Raw genomic sequence first — 25479 nt, 5'->3', positions numbered from 1 at the left:
TATTATTCTTTTCATTTATGTTATTATAGTTGTATGTATAATTTTCCTGGTTCTCTTTTTATATCAGTTCTTTAAAATCTTCCTATGTTTCTCTCAATATTAATTGTTTACTGCTGTGAAATAGTCTATTCCACTAGTATTATTTGTTCAGCCATTCCCCAGTCAGTTGGTGTCCACTTGGTTTACCTGTGCTACTACAAAAAGTACTGCTGTGGCATTTAAGCTAAATATAAAATATACTTGATAAGTAACAATAATAATAATTAACATTTGGCAATTATTAAGTGCTGAGCCCTTTACAATTATTATCTCAGTTGGGCCTCACAACAGCCTTGGGAAGTAAATATTATTATTCTCATTTTATAGATGTGGAAGCTGAAACAGCAGAGGTTAAGTGACTTAACCAGGGTCACACAGCTAGTACGTGTCTGAAGCTGTGTTTGAACTCATCTTTCTTCTTGTAGACTTAGCACTCTGTCCACTGCACCATCTCAGCTGCTTTTAAAGCCCGGGAGAGCCTTGCTGGTTATCTGTATCATCAGTCTTTGGTCATACATACTAGGCCCTGGCTTTTCTGACGACCCCCAAGGGCCTCTGGTTGACCTCTGGTTCAGTTCTGGTGTGGAAAGAGTCAGTTTTACATTGAATTTCTTGATAATTATTTGGTCTAGTATAAATTTCAGCATTCTTGCTGGAGTGGCTGTATGGGAATTGGGTTAGATTGCCTCCCTCTCAGGCAGCCATCCTGGCAAGATTTCCCCCTGCTTCTTCAAGAGCTCTGTGCTAGAAAAAGTATTGCTTAATATTTCCTACTTGTAAAGCATGTTTAGTGTTAGGATAACATAACAAGTTAGCCTGACACCTGAAAATTAGTCAAGAAATTAGCTTATTTTCATCATAACTATCCATATTGTCAAGTGTCTTTTACTTTATTGCTCTGATGAATATCTTTTAAAATTCTTTCATAATTTCTGTAGTAGAAATTATTGTCCCTTTGTAACTTTAAGCTGTTCTTTACTTTCACCAGAGTGAGCTAGACATAGATAGCAACATCAGATATATTGCTGTTAATAGTTTATGTGAATACAAATTTGTGGGATTTCTAGCAAACAGCTTGGCCTTGATCCTTACCCATAAGAGCTTTATTTTTAACATTACTGGACAGATTGGTTTTGTGGTTTCTCAGTTTGCTTTTCACCTTCTATTAACTTTCCCATCTTGAGATTTCTTTGGTTTCTGTGGTGTACCACTAACTCTGGGGTCTCTGAAATTCATTTACTTAGGCAAGAACTCAATTTCTTTCTGGCAGTCTGGTAGGACTCGGGAAAATTACACTAGGAGTCTTCAAATAGTATCATTCGTGACACCATGTTTTTTATATTATTCTTATTACTGAGAAGAGAGTTTTTTCAGATTTCTAAGAGTAGATTTGTGATCTAGAAGATACATGATGGGGACTCGGAGTGTTACAGATTCTTAGTTTTGGGCAGGATGGCTTTAGGCAATTTCTTCAACCCATTGGTTCCCTTTTATATTAATTCATTGATTTATTTATAATTGTACTTTGATATATTAGGTGGTATTATATATATACCTAGGAGAGTGAAATGCTAATGTTTTCCTATCCTCTGCCATGATGGTGAAACAGCTTTTCTTCAGAAGGAAGCAATATATATGATAACATGGGTTGTGGTGTCAAAGGTACTTTGTTGGACATGGAACACTTACTCATTGTTACATGTTTTCTTTGTTTTCTAGAGTGAAGACAAATCCAGAGAAGAGGGTGAAACTACAGGTATGGATGGGACCGCGATGGAGGTTTTCCTGTTGAATAATCCTCAATAATGCATAGAAAAGCTGCCTTCAGAAAGATGAAGGCATCCCTCTTTTATGTCTTAAAACGCTTGAACGTTTTCTTTTATGCCTTCTATTTAGAAGCATTTTCTTGACCGTTTTTCTCTTTCTTTGAGATAAAACTGCACAGTGCCTGGCATATAGGAAGTGTTATGTTAATGATTATTCTTTCCTTCCTTTCCCAAAAGACCGGAAGCAAAGGGGCCTCTAGCCAGGCATATTATAGAAGTTATTTTTGTTCATCTTACACTGGATAGCTTCTGCAGTTCCCACTTCTGATTGTCAGCCTGGTTCTAGGTGGCTCCAGAGGGCATGACTAGGAGCATTAGTGGGAATTCCCAGAGAGAAACCTAGGTTTCGTGTACAGAAAGCCGCCTGATAAGAGCTGTCCAAAAGGATGTTCCCCAGGGTCAGCTTGCTCCTTTACAGGTCTTCAATCAAAGGCAGAGGACCACAATTCTCAAATTGTAGAGGGGGATTTTATGTATGTTATAGATTGGACTCTCTCTCTGAGATCACCTTTTAAAAACTCAGATTCAATGGATCTTTGTGATCTTTTCATTTCTGACTTTATTTTTAGCTCTGTGATCATCAAGCAGACCCATTGATTCTCCAGTTTTCTTTGTTATAGTTATGTTTTCTAAGATCCTCTTAGTTTCTTGCAAGGTTGTTCCTTAAATTTTTTTCCCCTCAACTTGTTTCTTGTTTATACTTGACTTAAAAGTTGACTTTGTAGATTTCTCTCAATTCTCACCTGGCCTGTTTTTCCTTTTGGAAGAAACAAAAAATGCCTTTTATTTGACCTCTTCTTTTAGCTTTGCTTCGAATTTTATTTGGTCAGTTGCCTCTCTTGGGTGTTTTGTTTTTTTTCTTTCAGTCTTGACAAACACCCATTGAGCTGTTAAATTTTCTCCTAAGGAGCCTTCTGTAAATTGGTTCAACTGTACCTCTCAGTTTTTCCCCATTTCTGCATTTTGTTACTTTCTCTAAGATTGAGTAGCTGGGACAGATATCTCTGATTTTCCTTTTCCTACTGAGATTTTGAATTAATAGACTCTCAAACATTATTGAGGCAGCCAGGGAATAGTGTCTAGAAATCTAGACTTTGGAGGTGGGAAAATCCAGGTTTAAGTCTTGTCTCTAATTCATATTGATGGTTTTACTGGACAAAACACTCTGTGTGTTATAGGTAGGTCTAAGACTGAGTTGCAGAATAGGTGCAAATTTGCATTGGTAGAGAAAGTTTCCTTAGCAAGGATCCCTCTATCAAGGAAATCCCAGGTCTGGCTCTTCTTCCTCTCTTTATGTCGCCTCCAACTCCCTCCCACTTGTGGGGTGCGCGCGCGCGCGCGCGCCCCCCCGCCCATGTGTACAGTATCTGTGCTAGAAAGGGCCTGCTCCAGCCTTCAGTGTTTTACAAGTGAGAGAAATTAAAACTTTGTCTTTTGTATATGCTCACTTCTCTTCTAACACTGCCCGCTAAAATTACCTTCTGCCTGAACTATTTTGTACTCTGCTAGCTGGTCTCTCTGCCTTAAGTCTCTTGCCACTTCAGGCCACCCTCCACCCAGCTTTTAAAGTGATTTGAAAACACAGATCTCACCAAGTCACAACTCTTCCCTCCCCTCCCATCCCTTTCTACCTTACTTTGCCATTTGGTGACCCTGGCCTCCTTGCTGTTCTGAACATAGGACACTCACATCTTCTTGGAGATGCATCCTCACTGGCTATGCCCCAGGCCTGGAATTCTCTCCCTCCTCATCTCCAACTCTGGGTCTCCCTGGCTTCCTTCAAGTCCCAGTAAAATCCCACCTTGGACAAGAAGCTTTTTTGATCCTCCTTTATGCTTCCCTTGGGTGACTGTCTCCAGTTTCTCCTGTATGGAACTTATTTTTACTTATCTGTTTGCACCTTGCCACCTCCTTTGGGCTGTGAGCTCCTTGAGAATAGTCTTTCTCTGTGTCCCTAACTCTTAGCACAGTGTCTGGCACAGAGTAGACATTTAATAATGATTACTGCCTAAGCAGGATTCATGATCCAGTTCTCTTTATTCTCAATCCAATTCTCTTTATGTTATGTGATGCTGAATATAATAAGCAACATTTATGTAGCATATTAAGGTTTGCACAGTATTTTGTGCGTTTTATCTCTTTGATCTGTGCCACAACCATATGTGAAGTAGTGCTTATTACATTACATTAGAGATGGGGAACCTGGGGGCTGAGATAGGTTAAGTGACTTGCCCAGAGTCATAAAATCAGTAAATGACTGAATGAAGCAGGATTTGAATTCAAGTCCGTTATTCCTTCCATTATACCCTAGTGCCTTCCATTTTAATTTTCTTATTAAAATTTTATTGTGAGAGAAAGATTTTTTGGTAAACAATGAAGTGCTTTGATATTCACTATTACTGTTACACTATTACACTGTTCACTATTACAACTGGTACCCAGCTTATTCACAAAGAAAAGTTATATTTTATAAAATATTTTTCTTGTAGTGTGATTTAACAGTGCAAGTTCACATCTCTTTAAGTGCCTTCAACTTGACAACATACTTTCCTTAAAATAGCCCCAGTAAAACTTGTTTATTTTTGAAATAATTTATGCAGTTTGGTTTCTTATTGCAGAATATCACTTGTTTTCAAAATCTCCCTTTCCTGCTCTTTTTTTCCTATAAACCTTATGTTGTAACAAATATTAAAAAAGAGAAAATAAATAGCAAAACCAAGTTAAAGCAGCCACACATTAACAGGGTCTCAAAAGCAGTGTATCATTTCATATTCGTTGTCTTGTACCTTTGCTGTGGAAGGAGGCAGGTGCCTTTTCTCAACTCGGGCATTTTGTTTCTTTTTATCATTTTATTTACATTGCTGTAGTCATTGTGGGCATCATTTTCTTGGTTCTGCTTATTTCATTCTGTATTGGTGCTTATCAATCTTGTCATACTTTTTCACTTGTTCATATTTCTGTGAACAGTTATAGTTCTCTTATGTAATTATGCACCAGCATTTCATTACATTGATGTAACACAATTTGTTTATCCATCTTCCACTTGAATGGCATCCACGTTGTTTCAGTTGTCTACTACTACAAAAGGGCTGCTGTGAATATTTTGAGATAAATGAGAACTTTGTATCTTTCAGCTTCTCATGTTCTGTACCTGTGATCTTTGACTTCTCTCCCTCCCTCCCTTCCTGTATTTCCATTTGTTTTTTAAAATGGTCAGACCAATTTATTGTTCCACCAGCAGGTTGCCAGTGTGACTGTCCTCACAGAACCTCCCCAGTATTGACGGTCCACGTCTCTGTACATTTCTGGCAAGTTGTTGGGTGGGGAGTTTGATTTCTCTTTCTCTTTTTAGGGATGATTTGGAGCAGTCTTTCTTTTTTTTATTTTTTGGTTGGGCAATGGGGGGGTTAAGTGACTTGTCCAGGGTCACACAGCTAGTAAGTGTTATGTGTCTGAGTCCGGATTTGAACTCAGGTCTTCCTGAATCCAGGGCTCTATCCACCACGCCGCCTAGCTGCCCCTGGAGCAGTCTTTTAGTGGTGGTTGATGTTAGCAGTTCTTTTGAGAACTGTTTTTTTCATATCATCTTACCACTTCTCCATTAGGGAATAGAGTGCCTTGGTTTCACATATTTCTGTTAAGGGTAATATTCTATGTATTTTAATATCAAACCCTTATCAAAGATAAGGTCATAGTGTATCTTAGGTACATTTTGTGGTGCTTTGCCCGCAGTTCTTAGAAATGGGGATTTATTTCCTAAATAGTTTATTAAACATTGTTGTGCTCAGCTGTTTATGATCCTAGCATGTAAGGCTTAGGTTTTAAAAGCCGTATAGTATTTTTATAGTAATAAATGAATTTTAATAGCAGGATCAAAGTTGCCCCGTGGACAGTTAATTTTAGAAAGTTTAATATAGTTAGTGTGGAATTAAGCCAAGGTTTAAGCATGTAACATTTGCCACATTAATTTTCATAACGTATATATATAAGGGAAAGCTTTCTGATTCATGTAACAGTGTTTATTCTTGCACGCTTGCTGCTGATCCTGAGTTATTTGGCATTTGGATGATTACTTTTTCAACAGTATTTTCTTGTTGGCTTTACTAATAAGTGGAACGAAAGAACTCTGTGTAGAAGGGGCCCAGCATTGCTCTTTGTAGAAAGGAAACCGGGGCAAAAAGAAGTAATTTGATCAGTATGATACTAGGTGAAAATAGGGTTTATCAAAGGCTGCTGTCTCACAGACAGAAGTCTTAAGGTGTGCGTAGGGGAAGGGTGCAAAGAACTTCGCTTTATGGTTCTAACTTGCTCCTGATCAGCTATGGTCATGATCAGAGCAGCTGTTAGGATGTAGCATTAATGCTCCTTTTTCTAAACAATTTCCAAATAGTGAGCCAGAAAGCTCTAGAAATTCCCCCCTCCCCCAACAATAAAACAAACCAAACACAAATTAGAGTTGTTACTTTGTCTCCCAGTTTGTATCAGGACTAACTGAAGAGTAAACAGTTATTAGATCTTCCTAGGTCAACTCCCACCTTTCACTTTTATGAGGTCAGCCTCATACTTTTAAAGCAACCCCAAATCCTTGAAGGTTTCCCATTTTTCCTCTTAAGGCAGAATGAAAAGGGCTTTGTTAGAAATCCAGAGTGAAAAGCGGTGTGTTTTACACAGCTCAGAGATAGAGGTAAGAGGCAAAGCAGTACTGGCTGTAGAGCGTGCAATCAAGGGAACCTTAAGGGAAAAGTAGAAAGGAGCCCACAAAGTTCTCAGAACGGCCTGGCCTCTTAGTTGGTGTCGTCTTAAGTCACTGCCTAAACGTTGAAGTCCTTTGTTGCTCAGAGGACCATAGAACAGAAACAGGAACATCACATCTGCCTGATATTTATCTCTGCTGCTGATCCATGTTAGAATTTTTATGTGTGGGTTCTACACATCTCAGTTTTGTTAACATCACCGATTGAACCCTTTTGTCCTCAAGTATTCATGCCTTTTAAAAATAGTTAACTGATGTGTTTATATGTAGATATTTTCTTTTTTACATTAAGATCAACCAAAGAACCGAATAAACATTATTAAGAAACTGTTTTAAAAACAGAAGATTTCGTAATATTGACCGTGTGCCTCACAATCATACAGAATTGAGGGTTTTTGAAAACTGGCTGTTATTTACTGTTAAAGCAGAGATGCAACCATTCTCCCTCCCCTAAACATCCCTACTCCTCCTTTTAGAAGCATATAGTTGGCTCATTTAGGTGGGAGGATCACAGAGATTTAGAACAGGAAGGGACTGTTGTTGCCATCTGATCCAGTCCTCTCATTTTACAAGTGGAGAAACAGGACACTCAGATGGGTAAGGTGCTTGTCCATAGATCCATAGGTGGGAAGGAGCAGAGGCAGGATTCCAGCTCAGCCCTCAGGGCTCCAGATACACCACACCTTTACTGCCTCTTTGAGTTGGAGGGAGTGTTATCACTGAGGGCACAGCTTCCCTTGTGTGGGGGGAGTTGTGTTTGCTTCTGCCTTCTTATTTACTTGAAGCACTGGAATACATAAAGGATCTGTGATTTCATTGTAGTTACTCCCTTAACCTTAGGTGATAGTCTTCCTGAGTTGCTGTGGAATGAAAACAAATTAATTGGCTTGATGACTAGACTCATGATGACAGGTCTTTCCAGACAGCTATACTAACACTCAGGAAAGAGTCCATTGTTGGACTTTTGTTCGAAGCGTTATAAATTAGGCAGTTGCTGCAAGAACTTTTTTTTTTTTTTAAAAGAACTGAGGGTCACCTCTGCACCATGATATGAGGCATTAGAATAGGACTTTAGTGGAGAATTGCCTAGGATGTATGACCATATATAGTAGTTAGTACCGTACCCATTGCTAACCCATTCAGATAAGGGCTGTGTTTATAACTCAAGTTAAAACAGCCAGAATTCTTTCTCTGTAAAATATTTGAGGCTGTAACAGATCTTAATGATGAGATTATTGGTTCAGGTAATCCCGTGCTTTGGGGGACTTTGGGAACTGATGTTTCGAGGAAGGAGTTTGGGGAATGAGAAACAAGTTTGTGTTTCTTCCACTCTATCACCCATTGCTGTCTTCATGGATCTGACACTGTTTATCTGACAGTGCACTTAGTACTGCTTTGCCAGGGAAAACCACACAAAACAAGCCTACTGCATCAGCACTTTCATTGTGTGTAGAGCGGAGCCTCCTTTTACATGGTTACAGCCCCCTTTTAATCCATTACTCTCTTGCCCCTTTCCCATCCCAGCCTGTGTCTGTGTCATTTACTGCTGTCTCCCTGAGCTGCTTCTACTCTTTCTAGTTTGTTGTTGTTGTGAGGCTCAGGAGTCTTAAGCTCTGTACATTTGTTGGTCAGACAAGTATAGCAAGTTTAGGATCGTCGATTTTGAACAGAAGAGTGAGGCGATGGCTGCATTTAAGTTGGATTTCCTTCCAGAAATGATGGTGGATCACTGCTCTTTGAATGCCAGCCCTGTGTAAGTATATACATACATACATACATACATACATACATACATACATACATACATACATACATACATATGTATTATTATTATTATTATTATTATTTATTATTATTATTTTTATTTTTGTGTGTGTGTGTGTGTCCTGGATTTTGTTATAAGCAAATAGAATGGATTGCTTTTCCTCTTCTTATTTGCCTAAGCTGGTCTCCTCCAGAAGGTTAAAGAATTGGAATTTGGGGAGAGAAAGGATTAACCCTTTCAAGACAGCTGTCTTTGGATCCCCACATAGGTTCTCTTGCTAGTAAATGCTGCGTAGGCCAAAGTGCTCTTCATAGAGTGTGCTCCATAGAGCTGTAACCCTATCAGCTAAATGATTCTAGTTTCTGCAAAGCTGTACTCTTTCTGTATGGATTGTGTAATATCACACGGTACTTTGGAATATGATGACTTTTTTTTAAGTACCTGTAAGAAGCCTGTTACAGTGGATGCTGCTGGCAGTTCATGTCTAGTATAGGTCTATACATTCCTACTCAGCTCACATTAAAATTAAAAACTTTTCTCTGTGGTAGATGACAATCAAATAATCAAAACCGTAATTCTGAACGGAGTAGCATTTGCACAAATCAATTGAGCAGGTATCCAAAAAAAATGCCTTTTAACTGATAATGCCAGAAGTGACATCAACATGAACACTGTTGAAATAGAGGCAAGGTTTTCAGTTGTCTTCAGGGAATGCAAACCTCGCCTTTATTAGTATTGCAGAAGGGACACGTTTCTAGCATTGTCTCACTTGCCTTAGCATCAATCACTGAGGCACATGCAGCCTGTTCTTAAAAACTGGGAATTTCTATCTATCAGATATAAGGAACATTGTTCATATAGCAGGTGATATTGAGCTCAGGTCTTCTCATGCACACTAGTGGTCTGCAGTTGAATTGGTTGTGATCTGTGTTGTCAGTATAAGAACCAAATCCCTTTTTTGGGAAAGGAAAACTTTTATGATGGTTAGGGGAACCCCTGAATCAGAGGGACTTGTTCTTTTAAAGCAGATCCTTTTCCTGTGCTGTCGTTCCCATTTCTTAAAATAACTGTATTTTGTGTGTCTTCCCCTAAAGGTTCAGCAGTGGTATTCAGGTAAAGTCAGAGTAACTTAACAGATTTGTAATCATTTACAAGGGTTTAAAAAGTGCTTTCCTCACACCCACTCTGGATGAAGATGATAATTGGGATAGGCACCAGACCTGTGGTTTCATTAGTATCAGGCATTCCCACACGATTTTTAGTCTTGGAGAGTTATTTAATGATTTGCAGGGAGTCCCTTTACATCTGTGGACAGTGACCAACTGACTGCCAGAAATCTCAGCAGACCCCAGAGACTTATCTTGATCCTCCACCAGCTGCTAGTGTGTGTTACAGGCAGGACTTGGGCCTACAACTTCATATGAAGGCTTTTTGAACAGCCTGTGTTCCAGTGTGCCAGACTGCCTCTCATTCTGATAATAAAAATAACGGACATATAGTACGTTGGAGACATTGCGAAACCTTTTTATACATAGGCCATGGATGCAGCTGGAGCTTTCTCTCGCCTGCTCAGTGTTCCCCCTCCCCATCGACTATTAGTGGTGGTGGGTTCGGTTGTGCTCAGCTCTTTTGTGATCCTATTTGGGGTTTTCTTGGCAGAGACACTGGAGTGGTTTACCATTTCCTTCTCCAGCTCATTTTATGATGAGGAAACCGGGTTAAGTGACTTACCCACGGTCATACAATTAGAATGTGTCTGTAGCCGGATTTGAACTCAGGAAGGGGAGTCTTTTTGACTCCAGACCTGGTGCCCTGTCCACTGCACCACCTAGCTGCCCTTCACCTTTGATGGTTTTCCTAATTGCCTTATTACTGGTAAATGGCATAAGATGGTGGTCTAAAACTTTTTTTTTTTTTAGAGTAACAAGTATTGGTTCTCTCTCCTTGCTACCTCTCCCCCTGCCTCCCTTCTTGGGGGTGTGGGGGAAGCAAAAACTCTTGTGACATGTAAAGTCAAGCAAAACAAATTCTTTCTTTGGTAAATGGTATAAGATGATGGTCTAAATCTTTTTTTTTAATCTTTTTTGTTTTTTAGAGTAACAAGTGTTGATTCTCTCTTCTTGTCCTCTCTCCCCCTGCCTCCCTTCTTGGGGGTATGGGAGAAGCAAAAACTCTTGTGATATATGTATAGTCAGGCAAAACAGATTCCCTCCAAACCTTTTTCATTCTGCATCTCAAACCCTTCTCTGTCAGGTGTGGTAATCTGGAACTTTTAGATAATAATTGCATTGGTCAGAGTTCTTCAGACTTTCAAAAGTTGTTTTTCTTTACTGTGTTGTTAAAGTTTGTTCTACTCACTTCACTCTGCATCAGGTTATACCATTCTTCCCAGTTTTCTCTGAAATGGCCCTTTCTGGTATTTCTTATGGCCCCCAAAATCATCCATACCATGTAGTTACCATAATGTATTAGCCATTCTCCAGTTTCTTTTTGTTGACCAAACAAGTGATAGAGAGGAAAAAGAGTTACTGTATAAATGTTTGTATGGAGGCGTCCTTTTCATCTTTCTTTAACCTCTTTGAGGGCTGGGCCTAGTAGTGGTATCAAGTCAGAGTATGTATAGGTGATTAACTTTTGGGGCATAGTTCCAAACTGCTTTCCAAAATGATTAAACCAGTTCATAGCACTACCATTTTTTTCCCCTATTGATGATAGCTTTTATTTTTCCTTTGAAAATTACCTGTTCTTATCCTTTGGATGTTTATTAGTTCTTATTCTTAAATTTTTGAATCAATTCCTTATAGATCTTGGAAATGAGACTTTTATCAGAGAGTCTTGCTGCAAAGATTTTTTTCTCCCAGTTAACTATTTCCCTTCTAATTTTAGCAGTATTCATTATGTTTGTGCTGAATTTTAAAAAATTGTTATCAAAATATCCCAGCTTATCAAGTCAACAAACATTTATTAAGCACTCGGTCTATGTGAGGCCCTGTGCTGAGTGCTGCATACACAATGATACAAGAAACAGTCCCTGCTGTCAAGGAGCTCACAGACTAATGAAGAGGAAACAGCATATAAACAAGCATATAAACAACTGTGTGTGTGTGTGTGTGTGTGTGTGTGTGTGTGTGTGTATGAATTTGAAGTCTTTTCTATCCCTTATTAGGGCAAGAGTCTTTCCTCTATCTTGCAGTTTACTTTTTGCAGCCTTTCTTTTCCCTTTGGTTATAATGCTTTTAGCTGAGGTTCGTACACTAATAAAAGCATAGATCCTGCATGTAATGCATTTGACTTTTTCAAGGTCCTTTGAGGTCTGTGATCTCATTTTCTTCTCTTAGACTTCTTGTGATATAAGGGGGGGCCAGGTGGAATCCTTTATTGTAGCTAATACTGGAGGAAATAATGAGACCAGGGATTCTGAACCAGTTTTTCATATCATGTAACCTCTTAGGCAGCCTGGTGAAGCCTATGGACTTTATCTCAGAATAATATTTTAAATGGGTAGCTAGGTAGTATACTGGATAGAATGCCAGGCCTGTGAGTCTAGCCTGACACACATACTAACTGTGTAACCCTGGGCAAGTCGCTTAACCTCTGTTTGCTTCAGTTCTCTCATTTGTAAAATGGGGATAGTAATAGCACCTATCTTGTAGTGGGATTGTGAGGATCAAATGAGATGGTAATTGTAAAGTACTTAGCACGTTTTATGACATGTGGTAAGTGCGTATTATATAATAGTTATAGAATAGTTAGCAATTATTACTTGCTATTAAGTGCATAAAGTACATAGGTTTCTCAAGGAAACCAATTATATTTAAATAGTTACTAAAATATTTTTTAAAAACAAATTCACCAGCCTGGGGTTAAGAACTCCAGACTAACCCAAAGTCATTTAGCTCATGAGTAGCAGAGCTGAAGCTGTGTTAAACCAAAGATTTAAGAGCTGGAAAGAACTTTCAAAGCTTCTCATCATACAATTGAGGAAACTGAAGCATTGAGTGGTTTCAGTTGGCCCAGGGTCACACAATTAGTAAATAGCTCTCTGTCTTCAAATCAGCTGTTCTTAGAAAAATAATTTTTTTAACTGAACACAGCACCAAATAAAATGGTTATCTTCAAATATGTTATAGAGCAACAGCCACAAAAAGATGATTATGCATGAAATGGTAGGTCCCTATCTGGTATAGCTTGCTTTTCTTTTTAATTATATAATATAGTCATATAATATTTGATGCTCTCCTTGTCTGTGATTCTTTTCCTTATGTTCTCCTGATGTGGGTTTTTTAAGAACATGTGTCAATTTTCCTTTTTATTTTTACTGGGCTATCCCTATTCCTTCTCACCTTTACTCCCTCTCCTGTCTTATATAATAATATCGAGTCTGTCATCTCTCTTTTAGTAAGTGGGTAGCTTGCTTCATCAATAGACTTCTGGAATCAAAGTTGGTCATTGCATCAATCAGGATTCTTTGATCTTCAAAAATTATCTTTTCATTGTTATAAATTGTTCTCTTGCTTTTGCTCATTTCATTCAGCATCAGTTCATGCAAGTCTTCCCAGGTTTCTCTGAAAGTTAAGACAACAAGCATTTGTGATTTTACTTATGATGTATCAAACACTGAGCTAAGCACTTGGTATACCAAGAGAGGCAAACAAGTCCTTTCTCTCAGGTATTTCATGATGTGATGGAAGAAGACAACATAAAGACAACTATGTACTCACAAGATCCTCTCAGAGGACAGGCAGTAGCATTAAGGCTAAGATTTTTAGCTGAGACTTGAAGGGAGCCTGGAGGTAAGATGAGAAAGGAGAGAATTCTGGACATGGGGGGCAGTCGGAGAAGATGCCCTGAGTTGGGAGGTAGAGCACCTTATTTGGAGAAGAGCCAGGACCCCAAGGTCACTGGATCATAGAGTATATTGAGAGGGCAGTAAGGAGTAAGCAGATGGAAAGTGGGGAAGCAGCTAGGTTAGGAAGGACTGTGAAAAGCCATTTGTTACTGGTACGCTGCTTATCCACAAAGAGAAGCTGTCATTTATAAAACACTTTTCTTGCCATGTCATTTCATAATGGCGGTTTACATACCTAGGAGGGCTGTAAACTTTACAGTGTGCTTTCTTGTATAGTTTCATGTACAACCTTTTCTTTATGTTGTACTTTGTATATGAAAATGCTCATTTTGGTTGATGTGTGGAGTTAAGTTGAGGCTTTTAAAAATGGAAAATAGGAAAAAATAATTCTTTAAAAGAAGAGGAAAATGCTGCTTTATCCAGGCCAGACCAGATACAGAACATTATGTTACATTCTGGGCATCACTGTTTAGGAGGGTCATTGATAAGCTGGGAAATATCTATGGGAAAGCATTTACAATGGAAGACCATTGAGGAGCTCAGCCTTAAGATCATAACATGAGGACTGGCTAAAGGAACTAGGGAGGTGCATGTGAGAGGTGTCTTGGTTTGAACCGTTGTCCCCTGAAAAGGGACAGGTCTCATCTCCTTGGCCTCTGAGGTTGGAATGAGGAACCCTGAGTAGAAGTGGCATAGATGGAGATTCAGCTCCAAGTAAAAGAAAAGGAGGGCTAAACCGAAGCAAAAAGGCTTCGCTGTCTGAGATAGTGGCCAGTGGCAACAGGGTCAGGGACTTAGAGCTGAAAGTGACCTCAGCAACCATCTAGTCTAGCCCCTTCCCTTTGTTCCCAAAAAGTCAGGTCACCCAAAGAGTAACAGGAAGAATGTTAAATTTATTAGATAATTAAAAAGAAAAATAAACTGTCCATAATGGAAACTCCCAGTTTCATGTACATGACTCTTCTGTTATACCGTGTATGTAGAAATCACCAGTGATTCCTCTCCCCACTTAATAGTATTTCATTTTTTTCCAGTTACATGTAAAGTTTTCAACATTCACTTTTATAAGATTTTGAGTTCCAGATTTTTCTCCCTCCCCCCTCCCCCAAGACAACATGCAGTCTGTTATAGATTATATATACATGTACAATCATATTAATCAGATTTCCACATTAGTCATGTTGTGAAAGAAGAATCAGAACAAAAAGGAAGAACCACGAGAAAGAAAAAACAATGAAACAGTGAAAATAGTGAAAAGGCTTTGATCTGCATTCAGACTCTATAGTCCTACCTCTTCATGTGGATAGCATTTTCCATCATGAGTCTTTTGGAATTGTCTTTGATTATTGTATTGCTAAGAAGAACTAGGTCTGTCATGTTGATCATCGCACAGTGTTGCTGTTAAACAGTGAGGATTTGTTGGGAGGTTCTGATCCCAAATCAGTACCCTTTCTGCTGCGCTCCACTGCCAGAGAGTGAGTTGACCACTGGTTGAGCCTGCTGCAAAGAGCATCTTTCATTAAATATTATTGGAACCTGATGGCTTCTGAGAGCCTTTCTACTGCTGCTTAGGTGGCCTCTAAAGCTAGTTCTAGGTTAAGAAATTAGGTATTCTGTGTTCTGTGGAATCTTGTTCTAATAGAGCATTCTTATAGAAGTTATCTATAGAGTTGTCTAATCTATCAGTTTGCCTTGTTGTAGAACTGTTATATGAAAAAAATCATCCAGGCCAAATGGATACATTTCTTGTCATCTTATTAGACAGTGCTTCCAAAACTTTCTTTGTTCGCCTAATGTTTTGTCTAAACGCCTCACTGAAAGATTTTCATATCTCAGCCAAATTACTTTGCCTGTGGTTTACTCATTCTTTTTTTCCCCACAGCTGCTTTGTAGCCTCTAGATTAGTGTTTCTCAACTTTCTTTCTGATGTACCTCTGATGTCCACATTTTCCATCGTGTGTGAAGTGTACAGTGCTGGGCCTGGAGTGAGGAAGAGTTCAGATCCAGACTCAGATACTCGCTAGCTGTATGACCCTAGGGCAAGTCATTTAACCTATTTTGCCTCAGTTTCTTCACCTGTAAAATGAGCTGGGGGAGGAAATGGCAAACCACTTTAGTATCTTTGCCAATAAAACCACAAATGGGATCATGAGAAGTTAGCCATGACTGAAAAACAACACGAAGTATACTTTTGACACATACTGGCTGTGTGAGTGACCCTGAGCAAGTTCTTAAGATGATAATTTGCTGAAAAGGTGATAACTAATTTGGTAGGGCAAGTGCATACTCTCACTGAGGGAAAGGAAAGAGCATTTGTTAAACACCTACCCTGTGTCAGGCACTGTAGTAAGTGCTATACAAATATTTCTCGTTTGATCCTCACAACATCTCGGATACAATAGCTATTATGATACCTGGAGCCTGAAGCCTGGAAGATCCAGGTCAAAACCTGAACTGAATGTGACGCTGGGCAAGCCCTTTGCCCTTTTGGAGCATTGCCTTTCAAATGAAAGGGTTGGACTAGATCGGAGGCTCCCAAACTGATTTGGCCTACTGTCCCCTTTTCTTTTTCTTTTTCTTTTTCTTTTCTTTTCTTTCTTTTTCTTTTTTTTTGGGGGGGGCAATTGGGGTTAAGTGACTTGCCCAAGGTCATACAGCTAGTGTCAAGTGTTGGGTCTGAGGCCAGATTTGAACTCGGGTCCTCCTGACTTCAGGGCCGGTGCTCTATCCACTGTGCCACCTAGCTGCCCCTACTGTCCCCTTTTCAAAACAGAAATTACCCAGCACCCCTTTGGGGTTAGGATAAGGTTAAGTTAACCCTTTTTTTTAGGCTACTCCTGCCCCCTGGGTCGTTCCAGCACCCCCTGGGGGGCGTTACCATCCACTTTGGGAACCTATGGACTAGATGGTCCCTAAGATTGCTGTGACCTAGAAATATGTGTTGCTCTATGTTAGTCAATTCCTTTTCCCTAGCTCTTTATAAGCCCATCCCTTTATATACTCTTTAACTCATGGCTAACCAACACGCCTCAAAGTAGAGGTTAGATACTGCTATTCTGAGGCTTTGGAACATATCCTCTCTGGGGGAGATTGGGACACATTTGTGATTTTAAACTGGAATGTTTTATTATTAGGTGTTTAATCATCAATCAGTATAATTCTTCACACTAACAAGAAGATACCCTTCTATTACCTTCAGAAAACCTTAAACTTTCAAAGTAAGTTAACTTGGAACAGGATTATAATAAAATTGCTCTTGTTTCCATGTCTTCTAAACATTTTTCTTTTGTATATTTTTTTTATCAGATTTTGTTGCAGCTGTCATTTTTTAAAATTTAATTTAATTTTTTTTTAATTTTTAGGCAGTTGGGGTTAACTGACTTGCCCAGGATCACACAGTTAATAAGTGTCAAGTGTTTGGTCTGAGGCCACATTTGAATTCAGGTCCGGTGCTCTATCCACTGCACCACCTAGCTGCTCCCACAGCTGTCGTTTTTACATGGTTGTAGTCAGTGTGTGTGTTGTTTTATTTCTGCCTTCTTCACGCTGCATTACTTCATGTAAGTCTTCCCGTATTTGGGTTCATATTTGTCATTTTTATGTCGCAGTATCACTTCATTACATTTACATACCAGCATTCAGTCATCCTGAAATCACTGGATATGTGGATTATTCCCCCATTTTTGCTGTTAAGACTAATGTTGCTACAAATGGTTTTGTGCAGATTGGTTAAATTGACAAAACAGGAAATGACCTAAATAAATAAGCCAGACTTAGGAGAACCTTCAGCAAGCCACTGAAAGGAACTGACATGTAAAGTTCTAAGGGCCAAGTAGAACAAGTGAATTTTATTAAATATCCAAAGAGTAATCACCATATTGTATAACTTACAAGAAAATCGAGAAAGAAATGATTTTTATCATTTTTTTGTGAATTGACTGTTTCTAATTCCCCGACTAGGTCAGTTTAAGGTAAAGAAACAAAAAGGAAGTAATTGCAGCCCTCAAGAGGATATATTCTAACAGGGGTAGGGAGAATGACCACCTACGGCATTGAATCTATGATTTCATTAGTGTAGGTCACTTCCAGATAAAGAACCTTTTTCCATTAATGTAGATTGCCATCTCTTTTCTGACTGACAATTTGAGAGAGTTCTACAGTGAAGTGACTTGCATGGGTCACATGGCCAGCAGACATCCAAGGTGGTGGGTACTTGAGCACAGGCTTTGGTGCTTTGAGGCCGTCTCTCTGTCCATTATGCTACATTGTTGTTCATCAGCATATACAAAGAAAAACAACTAATCTATAAAAAATGATTGCTAGTGCCTGATGGAAGACTCAACATTGAATAAGATGAAGGACAGTTGAGTACCAGTCTGCCTCTGGATCAGAAGGATATGTGAAAGGGTAGAGCAGAGTTACAGTGGGATGAGGCCATATGGGAGAGATAGGGCTAAGGAAACAGGGAGTAGGAGCCAGGGAAGGAAACTTGAACTTGACAGTCAGTGCCTTCTTCATAATAGTAATAATAATAATAATGTTGATTTGATTATCAGTCCTTGAATAAGTGGTGGAATACCTGTGGAGCTGTAGGGTTATTAAGGTAGTGTTTGAGATCCACACTCCCCAACCCCTCAGTCAGGTTCAGTTGTTCCATAGCATGGTGAAGGGCTCAGGAAGGCTTTTTGGCATGGACTGATAATGTGATGGGGGAGTGGCTGCTTGGTACATGGGACTTCTTGGTCCTGCCTGCTGCTGAGGCTTCCCTTTCCCAGCTGTCTCTTCAGTCTCAGCAATCATCTGATGGTAAGTGTTAGGCATATTTCCCCCCTGTTACAGATAAAGAGACTGAAACTCAGGAAGGTTAGATGATATGCACAGGGTCCTAGAGCTTTTTAAGTGTTAGAAGTAGTATTTGAACCAATACTCTTTTTATTATAGCACATTGGTTTGGGGGGGGTTTTGTTTGTTTTTTTATTAATTAGCATTTATACAAGATACACTAAGGTGATTCAGTATTGGAAATACTATCAGTATAATCATATAGAAAGGCAAGGTGATGAGGTGGATAGAGAGCTTATCTTTTAAATTTTTTTTTTTTAATTTTTTGCTAAGCAATGGGGTTAAGTGACTTGCCCAGGGTCACACAGGTAATAAGTGTTATGTGTCTGAGGCCAGATTTGAACTCAGGTCCTCCTGAATCCAGGGCCGGTGCTCTATCCCCTGCACCATCTAGCTTTCCTTATAAGAGCTTATCTTAAAAGGTCAGGAAAACCTGGATTCAAGTCCTACTTTTAACACATACTGATGGTGTAATGGTGGTTAAGTCTTAACCACTTAACCTCTCAATGCTCTAGGCAACTAAGACTATAATTTGCAGAGAAAGTGCAGACTTGCATATTAGTAGAGTGATGTGACTCACTCAGGAATTCCTTATACCAATGAAGTTACAGATTAAGTTCCCATCCCTATAATCAAATCATAGAAGTTTTTGGAGAAAAGAAATCTGTTCATATTTAAAAGAACAGTAGTACAATAACAGTATAGTAATGGAAGGTTTTTACTTCATATGGTAAATTTTTATTTGTAAGCAAAAATTTCAAATTTTAATTTGAAACCATTATGTCTAATGCCTTTTGAGGTTTTCTTTTATGAATAGGGAGGCATTGTCTGCTTTTACTAGATAATTTTTAGAACAGTTAATAAAGAAAAGTTAAGGTGACAAGAATGGACAAAACAGTTATAGCATCTTTATTTGTAGATGATTCATTAACAAAATTTCATCAAGATAATAGCATTCTCAGAATTGTGGGGAGTAATATAAGTTGACAAAAATTCATTAGCATTTCTATATATAACTAATGAGATTTAGGAGAAATGACTGGAGAAATGTCATTTACAGTAATGATAAATGTATCAAATACTTAGACATTAACGTACCAAGACACAAGATGTATAGAGGCAACTGTAAAAATTTTTTGTACAAATCAAGGATTTGAATGATGATGGTAGATTGAGCTAACATATGAATAACGATTAGTTTTCGGTTTTAAGTAATGACAAAATTTATATCAGAACAGTCAGTATTATCAAGGGAAATGTTCAAAGGAAAGGAAAAATTTCCTAGGAAAGTGGTCCCTATTTAATGAGGACTGCTGGAGAAAAACTATAAAGTAATCTAGTAGATTTTTAAAAAACATAATTTAATTTAAAAGAAAAAATGTTTTTCAGTCATCACAATCCACTTTCTTCCTTCCACCTCCACACTTCCCCTCCCCATTGGTAACAAAAGAAAAGTAAAACTCCTATTACAAAGGTCAAGCAAAACAAATTTCCACATTGGCCATGCTATATTTATCCCTGTACCTGTATGTCTCAGTGTCTCATTTTGTACCCATCTTCCACTTTTCTATCAGGAAGTGGGTAATAGATTTCATTATTAGTCCTCTAGAATTATGGTAAGTCATTGCACTGATCAGACTTCCTAATTCTTTCATTTTATTCTTTATCAGTTCACATAAGTCTTCCTGAGTTGCTCTGAAAACAACCCCATTTGTTCATCACATTTATATGCCATAGTTTACTCTGCCATTTTTCCAGTTTATGGGTACCTGTTAAGAGGCCTATTTTTTAACACCTCAAAAAAAATAAATATTTTTATATATCCTTAGAGTTTGTTTTTAGGTATTAGTATTAAGGAACAATTAAGTGGAATATTAGCATTAAAGGAGGCCTGTCCTTTAATCTACTCTCCCTCTAATTTCCCCTTTTCCCTTCTGTTTTCTTGCTGAGTAAAATGTATTTCTTTACCCAACCTGTGTGTGTGTGTGTGTGTGTGTGTGTGTTTTCTTCTCTCCTTTGATTTGTTCAGATGAGTCAGATATCAGCTGTTGCCCCCACCTCTTCCTTGATGATAGAGATATCTGCTTGCACACCCTCATTACATGAGGTAATTTCCCATAACCTTCCTTTTACTTCTCCCCCTACTAATTCCTCTTTGTCTCTTTTTTCATTCTTCTCTTAAGATCATCAAGACACACAGCAGAGCTCTCTCAGGCCTTGTGTAATTAGACTCCCTCTATGGACCCTCCTAATGTTAGAGTTCAGAGATAACATGTATCATCTTCCCATTTTTTTTTTGGTTGTTTTTTTTTTTTTTAGGCAATTGGGGTTAAGTGACTTGCCCAGGATCACACAGCTAGTAAGGGTCAAGTGTTTGGTCTGAGGTCATATTTGAACTCAGGTCCTCCTGGCTTCAGGGCCAGTGGTCTATCCACTGTGCCATCTAGCTGCCCCATCTTCCCATATTTTAATATACAGTGTTTATCCTTGTTTAGTCCATTATGGTTATTTATTTATTTATTTATTCATTTATTTATGTTTCTCCTAATTCTTATATTTGAACTTCAAAGCTTCTGTGCAGCTGTGGTCTTTTCATCCGTATTGCTTTGAAAATCCTGTTTCATTAAAGGTCCATTTTCCCCCTGTAGGATTTTGCTTAGTTTTGTTGGATAAGTTATTATTGGTTGTAAATCTGTCTATCCTTTGCCTTTTGGAATATTGTATTCCATGTTCCCTGCTCTTTTATGGTGGTGGCTGGTAAATTGTGTGATCCTTACTATGGTTCCTTGATAGTTGAATACTTTCTTTCTGAATTTCTTGAATACTTGCAATATTCGTGCTTTGACCTAAAAGTTCTGGATTTTGGCTATAGTGTTACTTGTGACTTTCTTTTTGAGATTTTTTTTTTCAGGAAGTGAATCTGGAAGAAATTAAGCTTAAGAGCAACATCTTAAATAATATTTTGCAAAAAATTTTAGAATGGATCTGGTGTAGATTTTTTTCTCTTTTTTTTTTTGTAACAATTTGGTCTTTTATTTTCTGTTCTGAATTATATACCTCCCTCCCTTATTGAGAAAGCAAGAAAAACAAAACCCTTTACAACTCTATATAACTATATCCACAAAACCCCCTATATGCTGCACTCTGAGCCAATCACACTCTTATCTGAGGTAGATAGAATGCTTTATCATGAGTTTCTGGAACTGTGGTTGGTTGTTGTGTCGATCAGTGTTCCAGTGTTTCAAAATTGTTTATTTTTACAATATTATTTTTACTGTAAAGTTTCCTGGTTTAGCTCACTTCGCTTTTTATCAGTTCATATGGGTTTAACCAAGTTTTTCTAAAACCATTCTCTTCATCATTTCTTATAGCACAGCAGCATTCTATCACATACATAAACCATAACTTGTTCAGCCATTCCCCAGTTGATGGGTATTCCCTAAGTTTCCGAAAGTTCTTTACTACCATGAATAGAGGTGCTATGAATATTTTTGTACATTTGTATCATTTCTTTTCTCTTTCGTGTATATTCCTAATAGTGGTATCACTGGACCAAAGGATATGCTTTCCAGGATGGCTATACTGAATAGCAGCCCTTTCACATGTGTTACCTTCCTTTTTGTCTACTTTGCCAATCTTATGGGTGTGAGGTGGAACCTCAGAAATATTTTTATAGAAGCAGGTATTGGATTTTGTAAAAATCCTTTTAAGTATCTATTATTAAAAATATTCTTTTTGTTCATTAATATGGCCTATTTTTATAGTATTTCTTATATTGAAGTCTGCATTCCAAGCATTTACTTGGGGGTTTTAGATTTCCTACTTTTCTAGGTTTTCTTTGAGTTTTTAAAAAATCTCATACCAATTCATTGTTTTGTCTCCCCTCATCCCTTTTAAAAGAAAGCGTTTAGATAAATTTTCCCCTAAGGACTACTTTAGCTGTATTCCATAAGTTTTGGTATTTTTGTCTCATTTTAATTTTTTTAATGAAATTTTCTATTATTTCTATAATTTATGCTTTGACCCACTAATATTTTAGGATTAAGTTACAGTTTCCAATTAATTTTCATTTCTTTTTTCCAAGATTCTTTACTGAATACAATTTCTCTTGCAATGTGGTCAGTAAAAGATGTGTCTAGCAATTCTCTTTTTCTTCATTTTTTTGGTGAGATTTTATGGGAAGTTTTTGTAAATATGTCATAAATGCCTGAGAAGTATACAGACTCTTTTTTATTCTCAGTGAAGTAATCACTACAGAGCTAGCATCTCTGTTTTTCTAAAGTTCTTTAATTTCTTTCTTTTCATTATGTTTGTCTAACTCTAAAAAGAGTACGTTGAGGTTTCCCCACTCTTATGGCTTTACTGTATTTCCCTGCAGTTCATTAATTCATTTGACTTCTTTGAGTATTCAGCTGTTCTGTCATTGTGGTATGTGTATGGGGGGGTGGGTATTGATTTTGATTCATTAATATTGTGCCTTTCAGCATAATGTAGTTTCCTTGCTTATTTCTTTTTATTGTAGCCTTGATTGAAATCATGCTTGAAATACTCCTGATTCTTGTGTTGAGCTGAAGCTTAATAGGTTTTGCTCCATCCTCTCAGTTTGACTCTCTCTAAAGGTTTTGTTTCAAGTATATTGTTTATAAACAAGTGGTTGGATTCTGCTGTTCTGTTCATTCTGCTATCCCTTCTTGTATGTGTGTGTTTTTTGGTTTTGTTTTGTTTTTTGTTGAGGCAGTTGGGGTTAAGTGACTTGCACAGAGTCACACAGCTAGTGAGTGTTATGTGTCTGAATCTGGATTTGAACTCAGGTCCTCCTGACTTCAGGACTAGTGCTGTATCCATTGCACCACCTAGCTGCCAGGGCTGTCTCTTCTTTAACTTAACGGGTGAGTTCATCCCATTCGTATTGGCAGATATAATTATTGCATCCTATCTCTGTCTCCATCTTTAAAAAGAAAGTGGTTAAAAAAAAAGGTTTACCCTAATACTTTTTGATCTTTAAAGGATGAGGTTAGTTTGTTTCCTTCTCGTTCTCCTCTTCCTCTTATCCTATCTGCATCATAGGTTTTTATTCTTTATTTCTTTTTAATTCTCCTTTCACACTCCTTCCCTATGACACTGGAATTTATTTTCCTTATGACTACTCCCTCATCTGTCTTGTCTTCCCTCTCAAATTTCCGTCTCCCACTCCCTGTCCTCACTTGATATTTTATTTCTACACCACATTTTTCTGTGTGTGTATGAGGTCTCAACCTTACTTGGTCTGAGTGAGATAAAAGTGAGGTTCAAGGAATGCTTGTTCCCCCTTTCCTTCCTTCGTGTTTGTATACTCTTCATCTCATGCCCCCTTATTAGGCAAAAGTTAGTGGACTCCATTCTGTTCCTCTTCCTTTCTTCTCCACTGTGGTCCCCTAGCCATCTTCCTCCATCTTCTTCTCGGCCTTGCAAACAGTACAGAGCTGCTCCTGGGCCCTCTGTTAGGGTTGCAGCAAACAGAGCCCTGGAGTCAGAAGGAGCTGAGGGAAATCTAGTCTCCATCACTTCCCAGCTGTGGGACCCACGGCAAGTCACCCCACTTCCCTGAGCTTGAGCTCCTCATCTGCAAAATGAAGGTAATAAGAGCATGCCTTCCTCCTCTCATCCCCCAATTGTTGTGAGGATCACATTGAGAAAATATTTTCAAAGTGTTGGCAAACCTTTAAGTGCTGTATAGATGCTAGATATTATTATTGCTATTGTTGTTGTTATTGTTTCACCCAACTTTCTCTGTCACCCTTAAGGAAATTAGTGGTCTGATTTCTTCTTTCCTGCCCCTGTTGAAACACGTACCTTCTTATGTTTCTCTTTTTTCCTGTGTTTCCATTTCAGGGGGGGTCTGTACATTTCTGGCCTTTAATCAGGAATGCTTGGAAATCCTCCATTTCATTTAAGTTCAATTTTTCTCCATATGGAATTATAATCAGTTTTGTCAGATAAGTTATTCTATCACCTGAGCATCTAGATGTTCCTAGGATTTTTTGCTTTGGAGTTTCTTTCAGGAGACACCCTATTTTTCTTTCTTTTTTTTAATTTTGCCCCTTGGTCCGAAGAGAGCTATTCAGTTTCAATTTATAATTATTTGAAATATGGTATCCAGATTTTTATTTCTTAAGTCATCATTTTGAGGTAGTCCATTGATTCTCAGATTATCTCTGCTTGTCCTATATTCGAAGTTAGTTGTTTTTGATAATATATACCTTATGTCTTTTTGCATTTTTTTCAGACTTTTTATTTTATTTTACTATTTTGTATTGCCTCACCAAATCCTTCTTTTCCTCTTTGGCCTGTTCTAGTTTCAGAGTGAGGCTTGCCACTCTTTGTTCTATGCCATTAATTCTCCTTTCTTTACTGCGTAGATATCTTGTTCTTTATCATTGAATTCTGTATATCTTGTTTGGTTTCTTTCAGGTGCTTTTTGTGTTTTTTGAAACTCCATTTGAACTTGACTTGAAATTATGCTTCTGGGTTTACCTCTTGGGCCTTTCTCAGTCCAAAGTACTTTTTCATTATGTTCGATATTGAATTGTTTACTAATGCCTCGTTCCTCAGTTTCTGTATTAAATTTGTGCTTGAGTGAAACTTCACCTTGGTATTTCTGAATAGTATGAATAGGACCTACTTGGGTAGGGGTGCAGGGCTGAGACTAGGCCTTGCTAGTGGGAAGAATTATCTGGCCTTAAAGACGTCCTGCTCTGGTCCTTTCTCCTGCTATTGGCATTGATGCTGTGGCCTTCAGCTTCTTTCTTCCCTGGCTTGTCTCTGCTTTGGTCTTTTGCAGAAATCTTCTTATAGTTTTCTTGTGCAGCCTGAATTGGAGGGAAGAGCTCATAGTTGATTTTCTTTATCGTTGTTTGTTCTCATGTATTTCAAGTGTTTGTGAAGAATCTGGGCTTCTCTAAGGCCCATTATACCACTGTCCTCTCTCAGTTTTGCCAGTAACAAACATTTTTTAACAATAAAAACCCAGTTCAAATTTGAATAATAAATAGACCATTCTTTGTCTTTGTATATGCTGTATTCTATACCTGTAATCTCTGACTTCATAGATGAAAAGAAGGAAAACCATTTTCTTATCTCTTTTCCAGAGCCAGTCTTGACTATTATAATTATATTATAATAATTGTTCTTTCTGCTTACATTGTTGTAGCTAATGTGACCAGAGAAAGTGCTGTCATGAATACTTTGGCATATATTCAAACTTTCTTTGTTCTGCTTCAACTTTAGGTCTAGCAGTAGGATCTCTGAGTTAAAGGATTAAGGACATTTTCATCACTTTTATTTCCTAGCATTATTTCAAATTACTTTCCAGAATAGTTGGATCAGTTCATAGTTCCTCCAGTAATATACTCATGTACCTCTTTTT

The 25479-nt window shown here is 38.1% G+C and overlaps 1 protein-coding gene across 1 annotated transcript in view; it reads left to right on the top strand.

Moving 5' to 3' along the window:
• Window positions 1–25479, top strand: part of CELF1 (CUGBP Elav-like family member 1) — a 113212-nt gene that overhangs the window by 54488 nt on the left and 33245 nt on the right. Inside the window, exon 2 of the mRNA XM_021009700.2 lies at window positions 1759–1795. The gene's annotated coding sequence lies outside the window, so the exon portion shown is untranslated. The remainder of the gene's footprint in view (window positions 1–1758; window positions 1796–25479) is intronic.

Source organism: Phascolarctos cinereus, unplaced genomic scaffold (assembly GCF_003287225.1).
Source record: "Phascolarctos cinereus isolate Bilbo 61053 unplaced genomic scaffold, phaCin_HiC Scaffold_9;HRSCAF=440, whole genome shotgun sequence".
Lineage (NCBI taxonomy): Eukaryota > Metazoa > Chordata > Mammalia > Diprotodontia > Phascolarctidae > Phascolarctos > Phascolarctos cinereus.
The sequence above is the reverse complement of the archived record's forward strand: the minus strand, read 5'-3'. Positions and strand labels throughout refer to the sequence as shown.